Source organism: Hydra viridissima, unplaced genomic scaffold (genome assembly GCF_058129835.1).
Source record: "Hydra viridissima isolate aposymbiotic clone 2 unplaced genomic scaffold, HvirCarnegie_v1 scaffold_1, whole genome shotgun sequence".
In the NCBI taxonomy this organism is placed as follows: domain Eukaryota; kingdom Metazoa; phylum Cnidaria; class Hydrozoa; order Anthoathecata; family Hydridae; genus Hydra; species Hydra viridissima.
Genome location: NW_028324300.1, coordinates 32,362,037 through 32,381,998, shown reverse-complemented (window position 1 = coordinate 32,381,998; position 19,962 = coordinate 32,362,037). Strand labels below are relative to the sequence as shown.

The following is a 19,962-nucleotide window of genomic DNA, read 5'->3' as shown; positions in this document are numbered from 1 at the left end:
CTTTTTTTTTCTTCATGTTCATCATCATCAAATGAAAAGTCATCGCTGTAAATCTTGAGCTCATTTTTCAACTCTTTTTTTTGAAGAATTGAAAAAATCAACGAGGGTAAAGAATTTCAAACTTGATTCCATTTTCAACCTTTCCATTTCGATTAGCAAAATATTCACATTTATGTCCAGTTCCTTTCACTGCCTTGTAAATAGACTTGTATTCTACCACCTCACCCGTTTCAACGTTGGTCAATCTCACAGTGATTGGATTTTTTCTTGCTGAACGAAGCCATTCCCATTTTTGACTACCAACTGGTCTGCACTCTTTCACACTTTCCAAAAGATCATCTTTACTAATCAAGTTATTTTCAACTGCAAGCATCATCAGACCTAATAATTTGTTTGAGGTTTTGGTGACTCCGTTTTCCCTAAGCAAATTTTTCAAATACGACGTTGTATATCTCATTTTATTTACGGAAGAAAAAAAAATTTTTTTAGATCCTTTCTGAAGGGTGTAAATATTCAAACTTGATTCCATTTTCAACCTTTCCATCCATGACCAGTTTCTTTCTCCGCTTTGTAAATAGACTTGTACTCAGTCACCTCACCTGTTTCAACGTTGGTCAATCTCACAGTGATTTTCTTAACAGGATCAGCAAGCTTCTTTTCTTTCGGTTCACGACGTTTTCTCTTTTCTGTGGCTCTCTCCAAAATATCTTCTTTACTGATCAAGTTATTTTCAATCGCAAGCATCAACAACGTTGGCATATTTTTAGCTGTTTTAGTAACACCGTTTTTATTCAGCAACTCTTAAAAACTTTTTTGTGTAATACATTTTTATTATACTAAGATTTTCTTTAAGTCAATTCAATTTTTTTAAATCTTGGCAAACTGTCGGCTTCTTCGAAAAGTCTCCCGTGAAAAGAATTTTAAAAAATATATGATGGTAACCATGGCAACTATTAGTCCCTCAAATTCTGTTGATCGTATTCCCATTCTTCAAAACCAGAATCAAAATCAACCAAAAGAATATTTCCATCTTTATCAAAGCCGAGTGTGTAAGAAGTGCCATATTCATCAATCACATCATAATGGTCAACAAACACATATCGATTTCCAAGAACATCAATTAGATAACCTGATTCATCAATACTAAGCATCTTTTTAAATACCAAGAAATTTCTTAACCTGAATTCAATTTTTTTCATTTTAGCAACTTTTTCAATTCTTTTTTCGAAGAATTGAAAAATCATGATTTTCCAGAATTTAAAAATTATTTAGAAAGACGTGAATACATATTTTTAACCTCTCTAATATGTTCAGTGATTTTACGACAAGTATTACGACCGCTAGCATTTAGTTTCCAATTTGTTCCGATCAGGAATTTATTACGCAGATCAATGTCATTTTTTATATTTCTGATCACTTCTTCAAAAGGTGCTACTTCAACCATTTCTTTGAAAATGATTCGATGTTCCTTTGGAAGTTTTCTTACGTTTTTTAGAAATTTAAGCAAACTTTTTGATTTAGCCGTATCAGAAGTTGACTCAAAGCTATCATCAAGGGCATTTAAAAGATCATCCTTTTGCATGCTTTCCATCTTTTTATTTATGCCAAGAATTTTATTTAAGTCAATTTTTTAACATGACAAAAGTTAAAAAATCAATTTTGCTGCTTTTTACGTTTTTCAAGCTTTTCAGAATTTAAAAATTCAATCTTGATTCCATCATCCACCTTTCCATCTCGACGCTCTAAATATCTCCATCCATGACCAGTTTCTTTCTCCGCTTTGTAAAGAGACTTGTATTCTACCACCTCACCCGTTTCAATGTTGGTTATTCTCACAGTGATGGGTTTTTTCTTAACTAAACTAAGCCATTCCCATTTTGGATCAACAGGTTTTTTTTCTTTTGGAGGAGGCTTTACTTTTTTTTCTTTTGCTCTTTCTAAAATCTCATCTTTACTGATCAAATTATTTTCAACCGCAAGCATCATCAACGTTATTAAATCATCTGCTGTTTTACTAACGCCGTTTTCATTCAACAAATTTTTCAAATACGATGTTGTATATCTCATTTTATTATAACAAGATTTTTTTTAAGTCAATTCAAAAATCATGATTCTTTAGAATGTTTACTAATGACTGGTCTTGTGTTTTTTATTGCTTTCACAAGCTCATCCTTTTTCATTTCCGAGTAACCCTTTATCGCATGGCTTTTACCTAATTCACGCAATTCTTTTTAACGTTTTGCTATCCATTTTTTATTCAGATTAAAAACTAATAAACAGCAGTCATGTGAGTTCCATTTGAAACAAAATTAAGCATTTTATCAGAGATCACCACAGCAAAGATAACGGTATTTGCAACAGTTGAAGTTCGAAATTTAAGGTTGATCACCAATTCAGCTGTTTCTGAAGCCACTCTTTCTTTTTGCTTGCTGATATCAACGAAGAACAAGGGATACAATTTTAAATAATGAAACAAGGTCAACCCAGATTGACAAACAAGTTCGTTTGTGCCGTAATATTTTTCATCAAAAGAAAACGTATCTGCATAAGCCATGGTCACTTTCTTTTCTCCAAAATTCAAGTCGTAATTAAAATTTGGATACTTTATTCCATTGACGGTCACGTAAAAATTGCTAATATCGCAATGGTCAAATAGTGACGGATTAACAGTTTGACTGGATGGTCTGTTCGTCTGAAGTCCAAACAAAACAAACATCGGAACGCTTTTGTCGGTGATTCTTCCAAGCGACCAGGTAAATTCTGTTTGACCGGCAGGAATAAGCTGTCTTTCACATTTGTTTGATTTATAAGCTACTTCGATAGGTATCTTTTGAGCTATTAAACTCATGAAATCAGCATTTTTAGAAACACTCAATTCAACGCGTGGCATATAAAGCCTGAATTTTTTAAGATCGATCATTCCTATACTAGCGCTCTCCGCTCTGTAAATTGCATCATCGCATTCTTTCTTTGTAAAGGTGATGGTATGTCTAAACCCATAAACAACTTTATCATAGGTTTCACAAAAACCAAAAAATGTGTCTTAAAGGTATCCTGAACGAAAAAGCGCCAACGGATGTAGTGTCTGCAAACAAATGGTCTCGTCTAACTTTAAATCCTTCATTTTCAACAAGATTTGATGTGTCCATAAACCACATTTGCTTCATACCATCTGTCATCTGAAATCCGTGAGGGTATTTCATTATTCCAAGAATGGTGGTGGCATGACCTGGATAAATAACTCTTTTCACTTGCTCTCCAGACAAGTCATAAGTCACGTCGTTGAACAAATACATCAAAGCATTATTCACCAAGGCGATCTTGTCTGTGGCTTCATAAAAGGTTCCATCACTCTTTTTTAACACTCCTTCAATAAGAATGTAAGTCTCTGATGGTAATGTTTTAATGGATTGACAGTCAATCTCAAAAGTGATCGTGCCTGAAGAATTTAAATCAAGATTGGTTGGAAGGTACTCAAAAAAATCCACTTTTTCAATGCCACTGTCATTCTCTGGTTTATCACTCACTCTTAATCGATCAGTAGTTATCATTTTATAGAAAGAAAAATTTTTTTAGATCATTTCACACTCATCCTTCAAGCGATCTTCATGCCTCTTCCCATCTTCACTAGATCTTGGATTCGAATCGCATTCTGTTTCGACATTTTACTAATGGATGAACCAGTCTTTAATTTCACAATGACCTTTTTACCTTTATCAACAGTCGCATCTCTAGCAGCAGAAATGGCAGAAAGGGCTAACTCAGTACCAGCAGATTTTGCAGCTGTAATCGCTTCTTGACCAATTTTGCTTGATGCAGCATTTTTAAACATATTCATTGTTGCTTTTGACATACTTGAAGAAGCTGCTCTTTTGATGAAATTTTTAATCAAGTCTACAATGCCACCTCCTCCAACAACGTTCTTTTTCACATATCTTCTTTTGTTCACAATGAGTATTTTTCGTTAAGATCCTTTCATGTTAAATCCCTTGATGCTTTGGATCCGTGGTGTGTATTAAATTTTATCAATCGTCTTCATTATCGCTTTGTATTCACTTTTATTAAGTTCCTTTTGTCTCAACAACTCATCGCAAATGCTCACAGCTACATTTCTCGATGCTGTATTTCCAGCATGCCAGGAAGCAATACTCAATTCAAGCTTTTCAACTAACGCATTCGGATCGTTCGGAAGAATAATCACTCCACGACCTTTTTTCCCTTTTTCAATACGCACCATTTTTTCCCAAATAGGTTTCAGTTTCTCTTTTGCATTTAACGCAGTACATTTTAACATATATAAATAAGTTTTTTAACATAAAAATGGACATTGTTGATTTGTCATATGATAAAGAAAGCACAAGAAATCATAACAAATTCTTTCCAAGAGACATTCGAGGACTCATCGTTGGAAAATCTGGCTGTGGAAAAACAACATTGATGTTAAACCTGTTATTAAGACCTGGATGGCTGGATTATAACCACTTGCAAGTCTTTGGTAAATCCCTTTTCTAACCTGAATATCAAATACTCAAAAAAGGCTTTGAGAAGAAACTATCAAAAGAACTCATTTTCCAATTGCTTAATAAAAACAAGATGAAAAAATTGAATTTAAACCCTAAAGATGCGATTAATGAACTTTCAAAAAATTCTTTCCAAGGATCTGATAACATAGAGTGTCAATTTTTCGAAAGTGAAGAAGACGTGCCTGACCTTTCCGAACTTGATAAAACTAAAAACAACTTGATGATCTTTGACGATCTAAAAGGAGAAAAACAAAACACCTGCGAAAAATATTACACGCACGGAAGGCACTACAACGTCGACATGTTTTACCTTGCTCAAAATTTTTTCGATCTTGATGCTATTAGAACCAATGCCAATTTTATTTGTCTATTTCCTCAAGACGATGCAACTGTTGGTGAAATTTATAAAAAAATAGCCTCATGTGATATGCACATAAAAGAATTTCGACAGTTTTGTATAGATTGCTGGTCTAAACCCCGCGGATTTGTCGTCATTGATCTCTCCCACGAAAAAGATAATGGAAAATACCGAAACGGGTTTGACGATTTTTATTTTCTCGACTAATAAAAAAGGATCTAAAAAATTTTCACGACATAAAAAATGTCAGGTACTATAGTCGATGTAGATGATAAATCAAGTGTTATCACAACTGAATTTTTAGACAAAATCATCTTTGAAAAAGGAAAAAGATACGAAATGGCTTTTCTCGGACTTGAGACCTATAACAGCATTCCAAACATAAACAGCAAAAATAATTCACTCAAATACAGCATGAACAATGGTGCTCATTGGGAAACCGTTATCATCCCTGACGGAAGCTACGAAATTAAAGACATCAATGAGTTTATGCAAAGGTCAATTTCATCCACCATACAAAAGGCTCAACGTGGAAGTTATATTATTGCGAATAAAATTAGCTACTCATCAAGCAACCTTCAAATTGCAGTGAATGTCAACACCTTAAAATCAACCATTAAACTTGGAGCGAATTATATAATCGACTTTAACGTGGATAACAGCATTGCTTCAGTTTTAGGGTTTACTAAAAGAAAATTAAACTCCAATTCAGAACACGAGTCAGATCATATCGCTAAAATTTTAAGCATCAATACCATTAGAATTGTTAATAACGTCATCGGATCATCCTACGTTAATGGTAAGCAATTAAACTGCATCTACTCCTTTTACCCGCAAGTTGACCCTGGTTACAAAATCATTGAAAGACCAATGCATTTAATTTATCTTCCTGTTCAAGTTCCTGAAATTTCAACAATGGTTACTCGCATCATTGATAACAATGGAGATTTGGTTGATTTTCGTGGAGAGGATGTTACAATCCGTTATCACATTCGAGAAGTGAAATAAATAAATTTCTTAACTCTAAAAAATGTATCAAAACATTAAACTCAACATCTCGCAAGGATAAGCTGATAAAATTAAAAAAGCGATGCATGATAAAACTACAACCAGCATAAAACTCACTCATCAAGACTTGAACGGTGAACATGTTCTTGCTGTCACTAACGCGCAACTCAACCAAATTAGAAAGGCCTACGAAGCTGGAAAAGGTGTCACGCTCAAACTCAGCAAAACTCAACTCATGCACAACTCAAAAGTAGAAGGTGGATTCATCGGAGCTCTTTTACCTTTATTAGGAACTCTTGCCTCTCGTGCAGCTCCAGTACTTGCAAAAGGTTTATTAGGTGGACTTGCTTCATCTGCCGGTTCAGCTATGGTTGATTCTATCGCTGGACGAGGTGTCAATCATACAAGCAATAAACCCAAAACATTTTACTTGAGTAAAGATGGAAAAGGCATAAAAATAACCAAATTTGGCTCTGGCTTATTCTTAAAACCTTGGAATGGAAATACTCAAGGCGATGGGCTCTTTGTTAAAACTGGAAAAGGACTCTTTGCTAAAACTGGAAAAGGACATGAAATAACAGGAGGTTTCATCGGTGCCCTACTCCCCTTGCTCGGTACGCTTGCAACCACTCTTATTTCCGGTTCTGGTTTACTGCTCGGTCCCAATTCACCATTCAATAGCATACCCATTTTAGGATCTATTCTCTAATTTAAACTTTTTAAAAAATTAAAAAATGATCGACTTTCAATGGATTGACGTAGAAGGAATTGTTTTACCCAACGAAGCCTTAACCAACTTTCAACTGATAAAGGCTGCCAAACAGTTAAAACTAGAAAACTTTAGAGGTGTTCTTGTCAGGGATGAGTTACCGAAAAAAACAAGAAAAAAAGAATGTGGTATTGTGAATACAGGAGATTCAAGCACTGGTGGGTTTCATTGGGTGTGCTGGTACAAAGATGGCGATAAGAAGTACAGCTTCGACTCTTATGCTCAGCCTCCTCTTATTGAGCTCATTGATTATTTAAAAAGTCCGGTTTATTATAACAGCGAGAGAGTTCAGTTTGGTGATACGTCTTATTGTGGCCACTTGTGTCTTTACGTCTTGAAAAAATTACAGGAAGGGGATGACTTTCAGGACGTCATTAATACCTTGTGGTGATTTCCACTGTTTTTAAGAATAACAAACCAACAAACTAACAACAAAAACCACCCACGCTCAGGCAAAAATGGATAAACATGAAAGCAGGCAGGCAGGCAGGCAGGCAGGCAGGCAGGCAGGCAGGCAGGCAGGCAGGCATCTTAGCCATTGGATACTACAAAGAAGATCAAGAACACAAAAAATGCAAAGGGGTCAAAAAGAAAGTCGTTGAAAAGAAAATAAGGCATCAACATTTTAAAGACTGCTTAATGAACGGAAATGAACAACTTGCAACCATGAACGTTTTCCGATCTCATCTTCACGACGTTTACACTGAAGAAATTAACAAAGTCGCACTCAGCGCTAACGACGACAAAAGAATTATCTTAGATGACGGAATTCACACACTTGCCATCGGTCACTACAAAACACGACCTATCGCTGAGGTTTGAAAAAGGAAAGAAATTTTTTGATAAGAATTAGATCTTTAGGGGTACCTCATCCCTCAAGATAACATATTTTTTGAAGAAAAGTTAACTCATCGCATCAACGTTAGCATCCTTAACTATGGAAAACTGTTCATGAGCCAGAACCGGCATTTCCTTATATATTCCGATCTATAACTGCGTGGTTCATTTTATTTACGAGCGATTTTACTGGTGTTTATTGAAGCTGTGTATAAGTGTTTACAACAGAAGTTTTACAGTGTTACATCATGGATGAATCTATGACAGGTATGTTAATTATTTACTCCTACTACCGTTTTGAAATATTAATTACCACAAAAGTTATGTACCATGAAACTTAGCATTTTTTTAACGAATTTTAAAGTAAATTTTGATTTTAAAAGTGAAAAAGTTGTAGTGCGCATTGAAACCCTCTTAGTTTTTTTCGTTTTTCTATGAGTTTATACCACTAGCGACTTAAAAATCTTAATTTCAACTGCCTGTTGATGCCATCTAAATTTTAATCATGTTCTAAGCACATCAAGGTCCAAGATGAATTTTTCAACTTAATTTTTTTTTCTAGATGGGTCATCAGGAATGCAAACAATCTCTCGTTTGGATTTCTACAACAGTATTCAGCAGCAGGAGGCTCCAAATTTCAATGAAAAAATGGACTAAGCTGATCAAAATTTGTTATCAAGAAATCAATATACCGAAGAATTAAAAACAGTATACATGCGTCAAATGTCGAGGTTGAAAGCTATTTTTAGAAAAATGTGGTCGTCTTTATCCAGAACTCATGAAATATTTATTAAGAAGCATGGCCCTTGGCTGCAAGTGAGTTTCCAAATACCGGGTACCCCATCCACTCCATTATCAGCAGGACGACCAAGAAAAAGTTTTGTCGATTCTAGTGAACGTTCAAAGAGGAGAAAAACAGAACAGCTCAGGAAAGATGTGGAACCAGAGGCTATTGTTTTTGCAGCTGAAACTTGTTTGACAACAAGTGGCAAAAGAAGTGCTGCAGCTGTCCTCAAAGATCTTAAAACATCTCCCAAACGAGCGGGAAAGTATAAAAAAGCCTATCGCAGCAGTCTTGAACCTACAAAAAAATCATCGACACCGTTAGAGGCTCTTTTAATATTTATTGACGTAGGCCTAACAAAATCTCTATATGAAATCGTACGTACAAGTGACAAGAAGCAATGGCCCTGCTACAGTATTTTGGTCGAAGAAAAAAAAACATGCTATCCTGATCCTGATTCGTTCACAGTCACAGAAAGTTTAGCTGAAGTAGACTTACAAAGTCTGTTAAACCATACTGCCGAAAGATTGGTGTTGTATTTAGAAGAAGTTATCAAGACTCTAACGGAAAGTGGGCGTAAACATATGAAATTATCTACGAAATGGGGTTGTGATGGCTCCCAGCAGACACAGTTTAATCAAAAGTTTGAGGATGACTCTAATTCTGATACCAGTATATTTCAATGCTCAATGGTTCCATTACAGCTAACTTGTGGAGTAAATAAAAAGGTTATCTGGCAAAACCCTACACCATCGTCTCCAAGGTTTTGCAGGCCAATTCGAATTAGGTTCATAAAAGAAACTGCTGATGTAATAGCTGAAGAAATTACTTACATGGAAAACAAAATTGCAGGCTTGAAACCAACTCAACTTCAAGACATAGCAGTAGAACATGTGATAATGTTAACTATGAATGACGGAAAAGTCTGTAACGCAGCAACTTCCACTAAATCGACCATGCAATGTTATATTTGTGGAGCAACATCAAGAAAATTTAATGATTTGGAGAGAACATGTGTTGACAATCAAAGCAGCTACAAATTTGGACTATCCATTCTGCATGCTAGAATACGGTGTTTTGAAAGTCTCCTTCACCTATCATATAAATTGCCTGTAAAAAAATGGCAGAAAAGGCTGAATGAAGATGAGAATAAACTCATCTCAGATAGGAAAAAGAAAATCCAAGATGAATTCAAGAGCAAAATGGGCATTCTTGTCGACATACCTAAGGTTGGATTTGGGAATACCAATAACGGCAACATAAGCAGGAGATTCTTCAACGACCCGGAAACATCTGCAGATATCACTGGAGTAGACTTCCGTTTAATTTCCAGAATGAAAATTATCCTAGAAGTAATTTCCAGTGGCCACAAGATTGATGTAGAAAAGTTCAGACAGTATACTTTGGATACTGCAAAGCTTTATGTTGAACTATACCCCTGGTGTCCAATGACTCCAACTCTGCATAAAGTTTTGACTTGAATTTGTACAAAAAACATTTAATTTACAATTTCTTGTCATATGGTCAAGTTTTCAGCTGTTAAAATGAGAGAAATAATTTTGGCCAGCTAAAATCGTCAAATACTCCTACGTGCCACGATGGAATAAGCGACGAAAATTACGCGCATGCGCAAAAGGTTTGGAACGTGTTTCAATGCAAAACGTTCAGAGATTATCATGATTTGTACAACGTGACTGACGTTTTGATCCTGGCAGATGTCTTTGAAAACTTTCGGGACGTTTGCATGAAAAATTACAAGCTCGATCCAGCTTGGTATTACACATCTCCCGGGTTGGCTTGGGACGCTTGTTTGAAAAAAACAAAAATAAAATTGGAATTGTTGAGCGACCCAGACATGCTTCGAATGACCCAAAAAGAAACCCGTGGAGGAATCAGCATGATCTCAAATCGACATGGAAAATTGAACAACAAATACATGGGCGACTCGTACGATCCAAACCAACCATCTAAATTTATTCAATACTTGGACGCAAACAACCTGTACGGATGGGCTATGTGTAAATCTCTTCCAACCAACGGTTTCGAATGGATGACCGAAGATGAATTGTCCGATTGGAAATTGGTTCCGTGCATTTTGGAGGTTGATTTGGATTATCCGGAAAGCCTTCACGACGAACACAACGATTATCCTCTGGCTCCTGAGAGAATGAAAATTGAAAAAGTGGACAAACTCGTTCCAAACGACAAAAAAATTATGTCCTCCACTGTGAAAACCTAAAATTGTACGAACGATTGGGAATGAAAATTTCAAAGGTGCACAGAGGCATAAAATTTGAACAGCGTGAATGGATGAAACCGTACATTGACCTCAACACCGAATTGAGAACAAAAGCCACCAACGAATTTGAGAAAGAATTTTTCAAGCAGATGAACAATTCGGTGTTTGGAAAAACCATGGAAAACATTGAAAAGCGAGTGGATGTGAGACTGGTGACAAAAAAAGAAAAAGCCACAAAATTAGCCTCCAAACCAAATTACGACCGTCACACGATTTTCGATAAAAACTTGATTGCCGTTCATATGAAAAGAACAAATCTTTTTTTCAACAAACCAATTTATTTAGGAATGTCCATCTTGGATTTGAGCAAGACTTTAATGTTTGCTTTCCACTATGATTACATCCAAAAAAAGTATCCCAGCAAAGCAAAGCTGTTGATGACGGACACGGACTCGCTGGTTTACGAAATAGAAACGGACGATTTTTACAAAAACATTTCCGACGACGTGGAAAACAAATTTGACACGAGCGATTTTGACAAAAACCATCCAGCCGTTCAAAGCGTTGGGTTCAAAGTGGGTTTAAACAAAAAGGTCATTGGGATGTTCAAAGACGAAACTGGAGAAAAACAGATTGAAGAGTTTGTCGGCCTCCGGTCAAAATTGTACTCTTACAAAATCCATGAAAAAGAGCACAAAAAATGCAAAGGAGTCAAAAGAAATGTCGTCCAAAAATACATCACCCACGACGATTACAAAAACTGCTTGAAAAGCAAAAAAGAAAAAGTAAACAAAATGAACGTCATCCGATCCCATTTGTACGACATTTACACGGAAGAAATCAACAAAGTCTTTCTCAGCTCCAACGACGATAAAAGAATCATTTTGGAAGATGGTATACACACGTTGGCTTATGGGCATTACAAATTAAAAAAAATTGCAGAGCCAGAGACAGAGACAGAGCCAGAGGCAGAGGCAGAGGCAGATCCAGAGACAGAGCCAGAAACAGAACCAGAAACAGAGCCAGAGCCAGAGCCAGAAACAGAGCCAGAGCCAGAAACAGCCAGAGCCAGAAACAGAGCCAGAGCCAGAAACAGAGCCAGAGGCAGAGCCAGAGCCAGAGCCAGAGCCAGAGCCAGAGCCAGAGCCAGAGACAGAGACAGAGACAGAGCCAGAGACAGAGGGAGAGGCAGAACCAGAGGCAGAGACAGAAGAAAAACTTGAAGAAGAGTCAGAGGCAAAAAGGGCGATCGCAGAGATCAGAAAGATAATTGCAGAGAACAAAGAAATCTCAAATAGGTCAAAAAGTGCAGAGAGATAATTGCGGAGTCCAGAGGATTTTAAAAAAAATAAAAAAATTAAAAAAATGATCAATGTGGAAGGAATTATTTTCCCAAACGAGGCTTTGACCAATTTTCAATTGATGGAAGCAGCAAAGAAACTAAAAATAAAAAACTTTCGTGGGGTTTTTGTCAGAGACATATTGCCAAAAAAACCGAGAAAAAAAGAATGCGGGATTATCAACACGGGGGATTCGAGCACTGGAGGGTTTCATTGGGTGTGTTGGTACAAAGACGGAGACGCAAAGTTCAGCTTTAACTCTTATGCCCAACCACCCCTCATCGAGCTCGTCGATTATTTAAAAAGCCCTGTCTTTTAAATTTTTTACCCGTTTAAAAAAATGATTGACAAGTTCAACAGAAACGAATTCAGCGCTTATTTCGACAACCTTGCAGCAGCAGACTCAACAAGCAACGTTTATATCAAAACGGATGGATCAAGCACCATCACTGCAGACATTGATTTTAACTCTCAAAAAATCATTAATTTGGCAGAACCAACCAACTCGCACGACGCCGCCACAAAAAATTACGTTGACACGCATTCGACAGGAGGAGGAACTGGAACTGTGATTGGAGCTGCGGACTTGGATTTAAATTTTCACAAAACGATCAATTTGAACAAACCGACAAATGCGCAAGACGCCGCGACAAAAAGTTACGCAGACGTTTTGTTACAAAAATCCAACTTTTTAGGGCTTGTTCCAAATTCAAGCTTTTCGTCCTTAGGATTAAAATCGCAAACGGTAGCATCAGCCGCCACGACAACAGTTTTCACTTACTCGGACGGACCTGGTGTTCTAAGAAGGTTATGGTTGGCTCTCAGTGGAAACTTTCCTGGAAATGTTTTCATTCGAATATTTACAGACGGAGAAATTAACGTTGGAAATTATTCAGAAACCACGGAAGGAATAGGAGTGGACAACACTGGACTTGCTTGCGACTTGCTTTTTTCTCCCATCGGTGGACCTTTTTACGCCAATTCTTTGCAAGGATGCAACGTTTTAAGCAACACTTCGTTGGGAGGATATTTTACTCTTGACATGCCGTTCAGGACAAACGTCAGCATCCAATTGGTCAACAAAAATACCTCTACAATCACTTACTGGATTCAACCGTTCATTTCCACTCTTTCTTCCATTCCTGCCTCCATCCCTCTTTTCAAACTTTACTGCAAGACCTTCAGATATTTAAACACCACTTACGGAAACGAATATGTTTTGCTTGACACAAATGGAAAAGGAAATGGAGTTTTTCTAAAATACATCAGGATGCACATCATCGGCGCTTCTGGAAGCTGGTGGGAATCGAGAGTCAGAATGTACGACGGCAATTTACCTCCTGGAAACGGAACCGTTCTCAGTCCTTGGACACCTTATAATACAAACAATTATACTACTTTTTCTGGATATGACGGTAACAGCAAATGCATATTTTCCTCGTCTGGATTGGAAGATTTTTATTTGTCTTCTTGGAACGGATCAAACATATCCTCGTTCAACAACACATCGACTGGACTGCTGTTACAATCCAGCTCAACCATAGGTTCCACCACCACCATTTCCTTTTACAGAAATTTTGCAAATGCAGACTCCATGCCCAGCGTCGCAGCCGGAAGAAGGCTCGTCGTCACTCTCAACTCCGGCGACGCACAAGTCGGTCAATCCGGAAGCTTTAACCTTCTTCTCGGACAAGCCTATTATTACGCCTAATTCTCAAGATTTAAACACCTTTACAAAAATTAAAGTTTTTTTTCATTACGCGTGTTTTATCACGTCATGAAAAAATAAAACGTTTTCTCGTCGTCGTCAGGAATTTTTATCCCAGAAAAATTTTCAACCCCACGATTATCAAAAAAAAAATCATTTTGTCCAAGAAAAATTTTCAACCCCGCGATTATCAAAAAAAATCATTTTTGGCTCAGAAAATTTTCAACCCCTCGATTATCAAAAAATTCATAACGGAGATGAAAAATGGTTTTGTCCCAGAACTCTCCTTTTATAGTAGTCATGTTGCCCTATGCAGAAGAAGATATGCCCCTAAGATGGGTTTATATGCAGGACAACGACCCAAAGCATACCAGTCGCAAGGTAAAAAGTATGCTCATCGAGAATAGGGTTGCAGTTATGGATTGGCCTGCACAGTCACCGGATCTCAATCCGATCGAAAACCTTTGGACGGATGTAAAAGAGACAGTTTATTGTCAAAAACCAAAAAATCAGCAGGAGTTATGGCAAGTTGTCCAGAATGCTTGGAACAACATTCCTTTAGAACGTTGTCAAAATTTGATTATCTCAATGCTAAATAGATGCAAAGCTGTGATAAAAAACCGGGGGCATGCGATTAAATATTATTTTTTTACCATTGTTTAATTAAATTTATATCATTTTTTTGTTAATAAAATAAATTATTTGCAATATAACATTAAATAAATTAATACTACTATTATTATGTCCAACCTGTTTTTTATACTTATATAAATATTATAAATAAAAGCAAAAATTTTAAATTTTCTACTAATTAGTTTATCATCTCACACCTATTTAATTAATAATCCAGTATTACAATTTTATTTTCAGTAACTGTTGAAAGATAATAATATTAATTCCTTAATTTTAATCACACTACTATTATTCTGTCCACAACTGTATATATATATATATATATATATATATATATATATATATATATATATATATATATATATATATATATATATATATATATATATATATAGAGAGAGAGAGAGAGAGAGAGAGAGAGAGAGAGAGAGAAGCTGAAAAAGTGTATATATTTTAGCACATACTGTATATATATATATATATATATATATATATATATATATATATATATATATATATATATATATAAAATTTTAGCTTTATTAATAAAATTTAAGACTTAGCTAACTGAAAATATTGCTTTTTATTAAATTTAAAAGATATTGAATTTTTTTTTTAACTTTTATGTGAAGAGCTAATGGTGACAAATTTGTCGCGAATGAAAGCAATTAACATATTTGCCCACAGTTAATTAGGCATACGGCATAAGTTAATAGCCTTATGACTAAAATGATTGAATTATCAACTTTTCACGGTGCATAGGAACATACTCTAAGACCTTGCAACACATCCCCAGAAATTTTATTTTTGGTTATCATTAGAAAACATTTCCTCATTCAAAAAATGTAAACGACAACTTTTTTTAGTGGGGGCCTGGGGAGAAAACACATATTTTAGGACAGTGCCCAGGAATTTTGTTGTTCAAGATAGGTAACTAAGAAACATGTGGCATACTCAAATTTTTAGTATGTTGATACTGGTAGCAAATGACTTGCAAAAAATTAGGGTAATTGGAGCTAAACCAACCCCGCCCCGATCCCTAACTGCCCCCTTCCTAGAACTACGTCTCCTTTAATCGTAAAATTTTTTTTTTTTGTTCTATCATAAACTAGATCAAAATTCATCGACAGATTTCAAATTTCATCAAAAAATCTCTTTTCGTTTAAGATTTATAACAATGCAAAGCTTAAAATTACCCCCTGAAATAGCTTTAAATGGTCTCAACTTTTAAACGAAAAATTTCTTTTTTGATGTAATTTGAAATCTGTCGATGAAACTTTGATCTAGTTTAATATAAAACAAGCAAAAAATTAAAAAGTGTTTTTTGGAACCATACCCTGGGGGGATTTGGGGGATCTTCTCGAACACCACAAAATCGAGCCCATGCCCCATATTTAGATTTTCAGAAATGTTTGTGATAGATTTATAAATTTTTTTTTAAAGTTTTTAAAAATTTTTGTTTAACATTGAAATTTACAGACGGATAAATAATTTTTATTACAGTTGCATAATAACTCTTTGCACGCGTTGATATACGAACTGAAAGCATGTTTTTAGCCATTATATTGACATGTGTTTATTGCCATTATATTGACATTTGATTGATATGACCGATATATCATGCTAATATTATCAATCCATATCAGAAGTTTTTATTTGAAGCATTCATTTAAAATGCCTAAACATGCAAAAGAACATAGTGATTTTGTAAAAAAAATTTTGTGAATGTTTTATTTGTGAAAATGGGCGCAAATCAAAAATAAAAAAAATTTTGGCCCCTATGGTTGAATGTGTTTCGGGAAAGCTTGTTTATCAAGGCGCTGAAGATGTTTCAAATAAACCTGCAGAAAGACTAGTTTGTCAACATTGCTATGCCCAAGTGGGACAAGGAATTCCACATCCCTGTACGAAATTAGAAGACAAAAGAATTTGACTGCCATTGTAAAATCAACATCTCCAACAACGCAAGGAAAAGTTCTGTCCAGCTCTATCAAAGATTTCAGCACAAATGTCTCAGAGAACACCTTAGCTTTGAAAAACTTTGGTCCAAAGCAACTCACTGTCTCTTTCGGAAAGACTGAGGTTAAGAAACCTTTCTTTTCTTTAGATAAATTGAACAAACTTCAAATAAAACTACATCCTAGGTAAGTTTTTGTTGCTTAAAAATACTTTTAAAAATAAATTTGTTATGAGTTTAAAGCCAATTTTTGCAATAACTTTATTATGATTTTTAAGTAATCGCAACATGATTGAAGTTGCACGATTTCTGAGAAGTGAGGCAGGACGAAAAAGTGTGGAATCTGGTTTCAATATTAAACTGATTGAGAACAACGAAATAATTGGAAAATTATTCAATTGTGATAAACTCCCATTGCTATTAGAATTAAAGGAAAGCGGAGAGGTAAGTAAACTATTTCCAAAAAAATTTTTAAAGCTAGATTGCAATTTGTATTATTCATTTTGATTTTTTATGAATGTATAGTTGGTAGAAAAAGATACTCCTATTGTGTATTGCAATGACATTGAAGAACTCGTAGCAATGGTACTTCATCACAGAAGTCAAGAAACAAATGATGTTGATATCAAATTAGGTGTAGATGGAGGGCAGGGATTCCTAAAAGTTACACTGTCAATAACCCTAAAACCAAAGTTAAAAAATAATAAAATTCCAACTGAGAAACTGAGAAACTGAGAAACTGAGAAACTGAGCAAGTGTGACGGATATGCGTGCAAAAATTTTAAAGATTCAAGCGTCCACAAAACTATCATATTGGCCATTTTGCCTTCGTTGAACAAAAAATACCATAATTTGCGGTTAATATTGGATAAGCTAAACATTTCATCCTTAGATTACACAGTATCTGAAGATCTAAAGGTTTTGCTTCAAATGGTTGGAAAACAAACTGCAACATCAAAACACCCTTGTCCGTATTGCATGACGTCATCTCCTGACTTTCAAAAAGCTGATCATTATACTCTAGAGTCTTTGTGTACATTGTACGACCAATGGATGGCTGATGGTGCAAATTTAAAAAAAGAAAAAAAGTACACTAATGTTGTTAACCCCCCTTTATTAACAGACAACAAAACAAAAAAATACTAGAACTTGTAAATATTCCTGGACTACATATACTGCTAGGTGCTGTAGACAAAATTTTAAAAGAGATTAAAAAAAATTTATTTGAAAACAAGGAGTGTGGGTTACAGTTTGTTAACCAATATCTGTCTAAAATAAACATCTGCAGAGTGTCCTACCAAGGGCAGCATCGTTTGGAAGGCAATGCTTGTCATAAATTGTTTAAAAACATAGACCGCTTTGAACTGTTTTTTCAAGAGTTTAGTCTTGGAGTTTCCGCTGCCAAATATATTAAGGTACTTAGAGATTTTGAAAAAATAGTCCATGGTTGTTTTGGAAAATCATTAAGCTCCACGTATGTTAAAGATCTAGAGGAGTTCTCTACGAGCTATAGAAATCTAAGGGCTACAATTCCTTTGAAGATACACATAATTGAGCAACATGTTATTGAATTTATCAACATGAAAGGTGGAGTTTTTGGTATGATAAATAACTTTTAAATTTGATTAAAAATAATTTATAATCTTAGTAATTAAATACTCTATTTCAACAGTTGAATCGTAGAATTTGCATAGTTTACGACGAATATTTATTAAATAAACTTGCATTTCTTTTGTACTTCTACTATTCTATAGGCTTAGATTACTGGACTGAGCAAGCTCTCAAATCCATTCATCAGGATTTCAATCAGTTTTGGCGAATTAGAAAAGTTGGAGAGCACAGCCCAAACTATATAGAGGTGCTGAAAAACGCGGTTGATGCAAATAGAAAGCTACTTTAAAAGTGCTTGTAGCTACTTTAAAAGTGCTTGTAGTTGTACAACTACAAGCAATTTTAAAGTAGCTTTCTATTTGCAGGAATGTAGTTTGTAAAAAGTAAAGTGTTAAACCTCCTATGAACAAACTTTTAGTATGACTTTGAAATGTAAAATATCAATCATAATGTAACCATAAAAATCAGAGTTTTTTTTTTTTTTTTTACTGTAATAAAATATTGTAGCAAACCCTTCTCGACCCCTAATAGCCCTCCCCAGGGTATAGTTCCAAAAAACACTTTTCAATTTTTTGCTTGTTTTATATTAAACTAGATCAAAGTTCATCGACAGATTTCAAATTACATCAAAAAAGAAATTTTTCGTTTAAAAGTTGAGACCATTTAAAGCTATTTCAGGGGGTAATTTTAAGCTTTGCATTGTTATAAATCTTAAACGAAAAGAGATTTTTTGATGAAATTTGAAATCTGTCGATGAATTTTGATCTAGTTTATGATAGAACAAAAAAAAAAAAATTTTACGATTAAAGGAGACGTAGTTCTAGGAAGGGGGCAGTTAGGGATCGGGGCGGGGTTGGTTTAGCTCCAATTACCCTAATTTTTTGCAAGTCATTTGCTACCAGTATCAACATACTAAAAATTTGAGTATGCCACATGTTTCTTAGTTACCTATCTTGAACAACAAAATTCCTGGGCACTGTCCTAAAATATGTGTTTTCTCCCCAGGCCCCCACTAAAAAAAGTTGTCGTTTACATTTTTTGAATGAGGAAATGTTTTCTAATGATAACCAAAAATAAAATTTCTGGGGATGTGTTGCAAGGTCTTAGAGTATGTTCCTATGCACCGTGTTTTCCCAGATTTTTAACGATTAAATATCATTTAAAAGTTTGATTTTGTTTACAAAACATAAAAAAGGAATGTTATTATCATCATGAGGAAAATAAATCTTGAACTAGAAAAAAATATTGTGGAAAGGCTTAAATCTGGACAATCTTATCGTGAAATCGCTGTTGAGTTTAGAAAGTCTCATAATCTCATATATAAAATCAAATTGCGCAATAATTTAGAAGTAAATAAGCTGAAAAGTGGTCGAAAGAAAATTTTTACACCAAGAGACCAAAGAACAATTGCTCGTTTAATTGCTTCTGGAGAGTCTAAAACAGCTATAGGACTCATGCTTCAGTGCGGACAGTCAATAGAAAGCTCAAAAGAATTGGTTTTCGATCATGAAGAAAGATTAAAAAGCCATTATTAGTTTCTCGTCACCGCCAAGCTCGTTTAAATAAAACTAAACTTCATGCATACATAACTTTTGATGACTTTCATGACTGGATTTGGACAGATGAAAGTAAAGCTAATATGTTTGAATCAGATGGTATAAGATATACTTGGAGAAAGCCTAATTCACCATTAAGTGCTCGAGCACCAACCGTTAAATATGGCGGAGGAAAACTCTTGTTTTGTGGATGTTTCTGTGCTCGTGGAATCGGTGAATTAGTGAAAATTAATGGAATAATGAACGCTGATGACCATATCAACATCCTTAAGGTCGGATATTTCAAGTCCCTTCGAAAATGGGGCAGAACTGTACGTAACACGATGTTCATGCAAGACAATGACCCCAAGCATATGGCTGAAAAGACCATTACATTCCTTCACGAGAAGAAATTGAAAGTCGTTGACTGGCCAGCACAAAGCCCTGATCTTAACCCAATCGAAAATTTATGGGCAATAGTTAAACAACAGGTCAACAACTTTCCTACTCCACCTAAGAATAAGGATGAACTTTGGGCTCGTGTACAAGAGGTTCGGTACTCAATTACACCCGAGGAATGCCGCAAATTGGTTACTAGTGTTCCTGAAAAAATTTAGGCTGTAATTAAATCTAAGGGAGGATACACTCGATATTAATTTA

At 35.2% G+C, this 19,962-nt stretch overlaps 2 pseudogenes; both read left to right on the top strand.

The window, feature by feature from the left end:
• The first annotated feature begins 8,143 nt into the window (after positions 1 to 8,143).
• On the top strand, positions 8,144 to 9,087 carry LOC149894562 (uncharacterized; annotated as a pseudogene).
• A 7,357-nt stretch (positions 9,088 to 16,444) lies between these two features.
• LOC145180664 (uncharacterized) lies at positions 16,445 to 19,302 on the top strand (annotated as a pseudogene).
• The last annotated feature ends 660 nt before the right edge of the window (positions 19,303 to 19,962 follow it).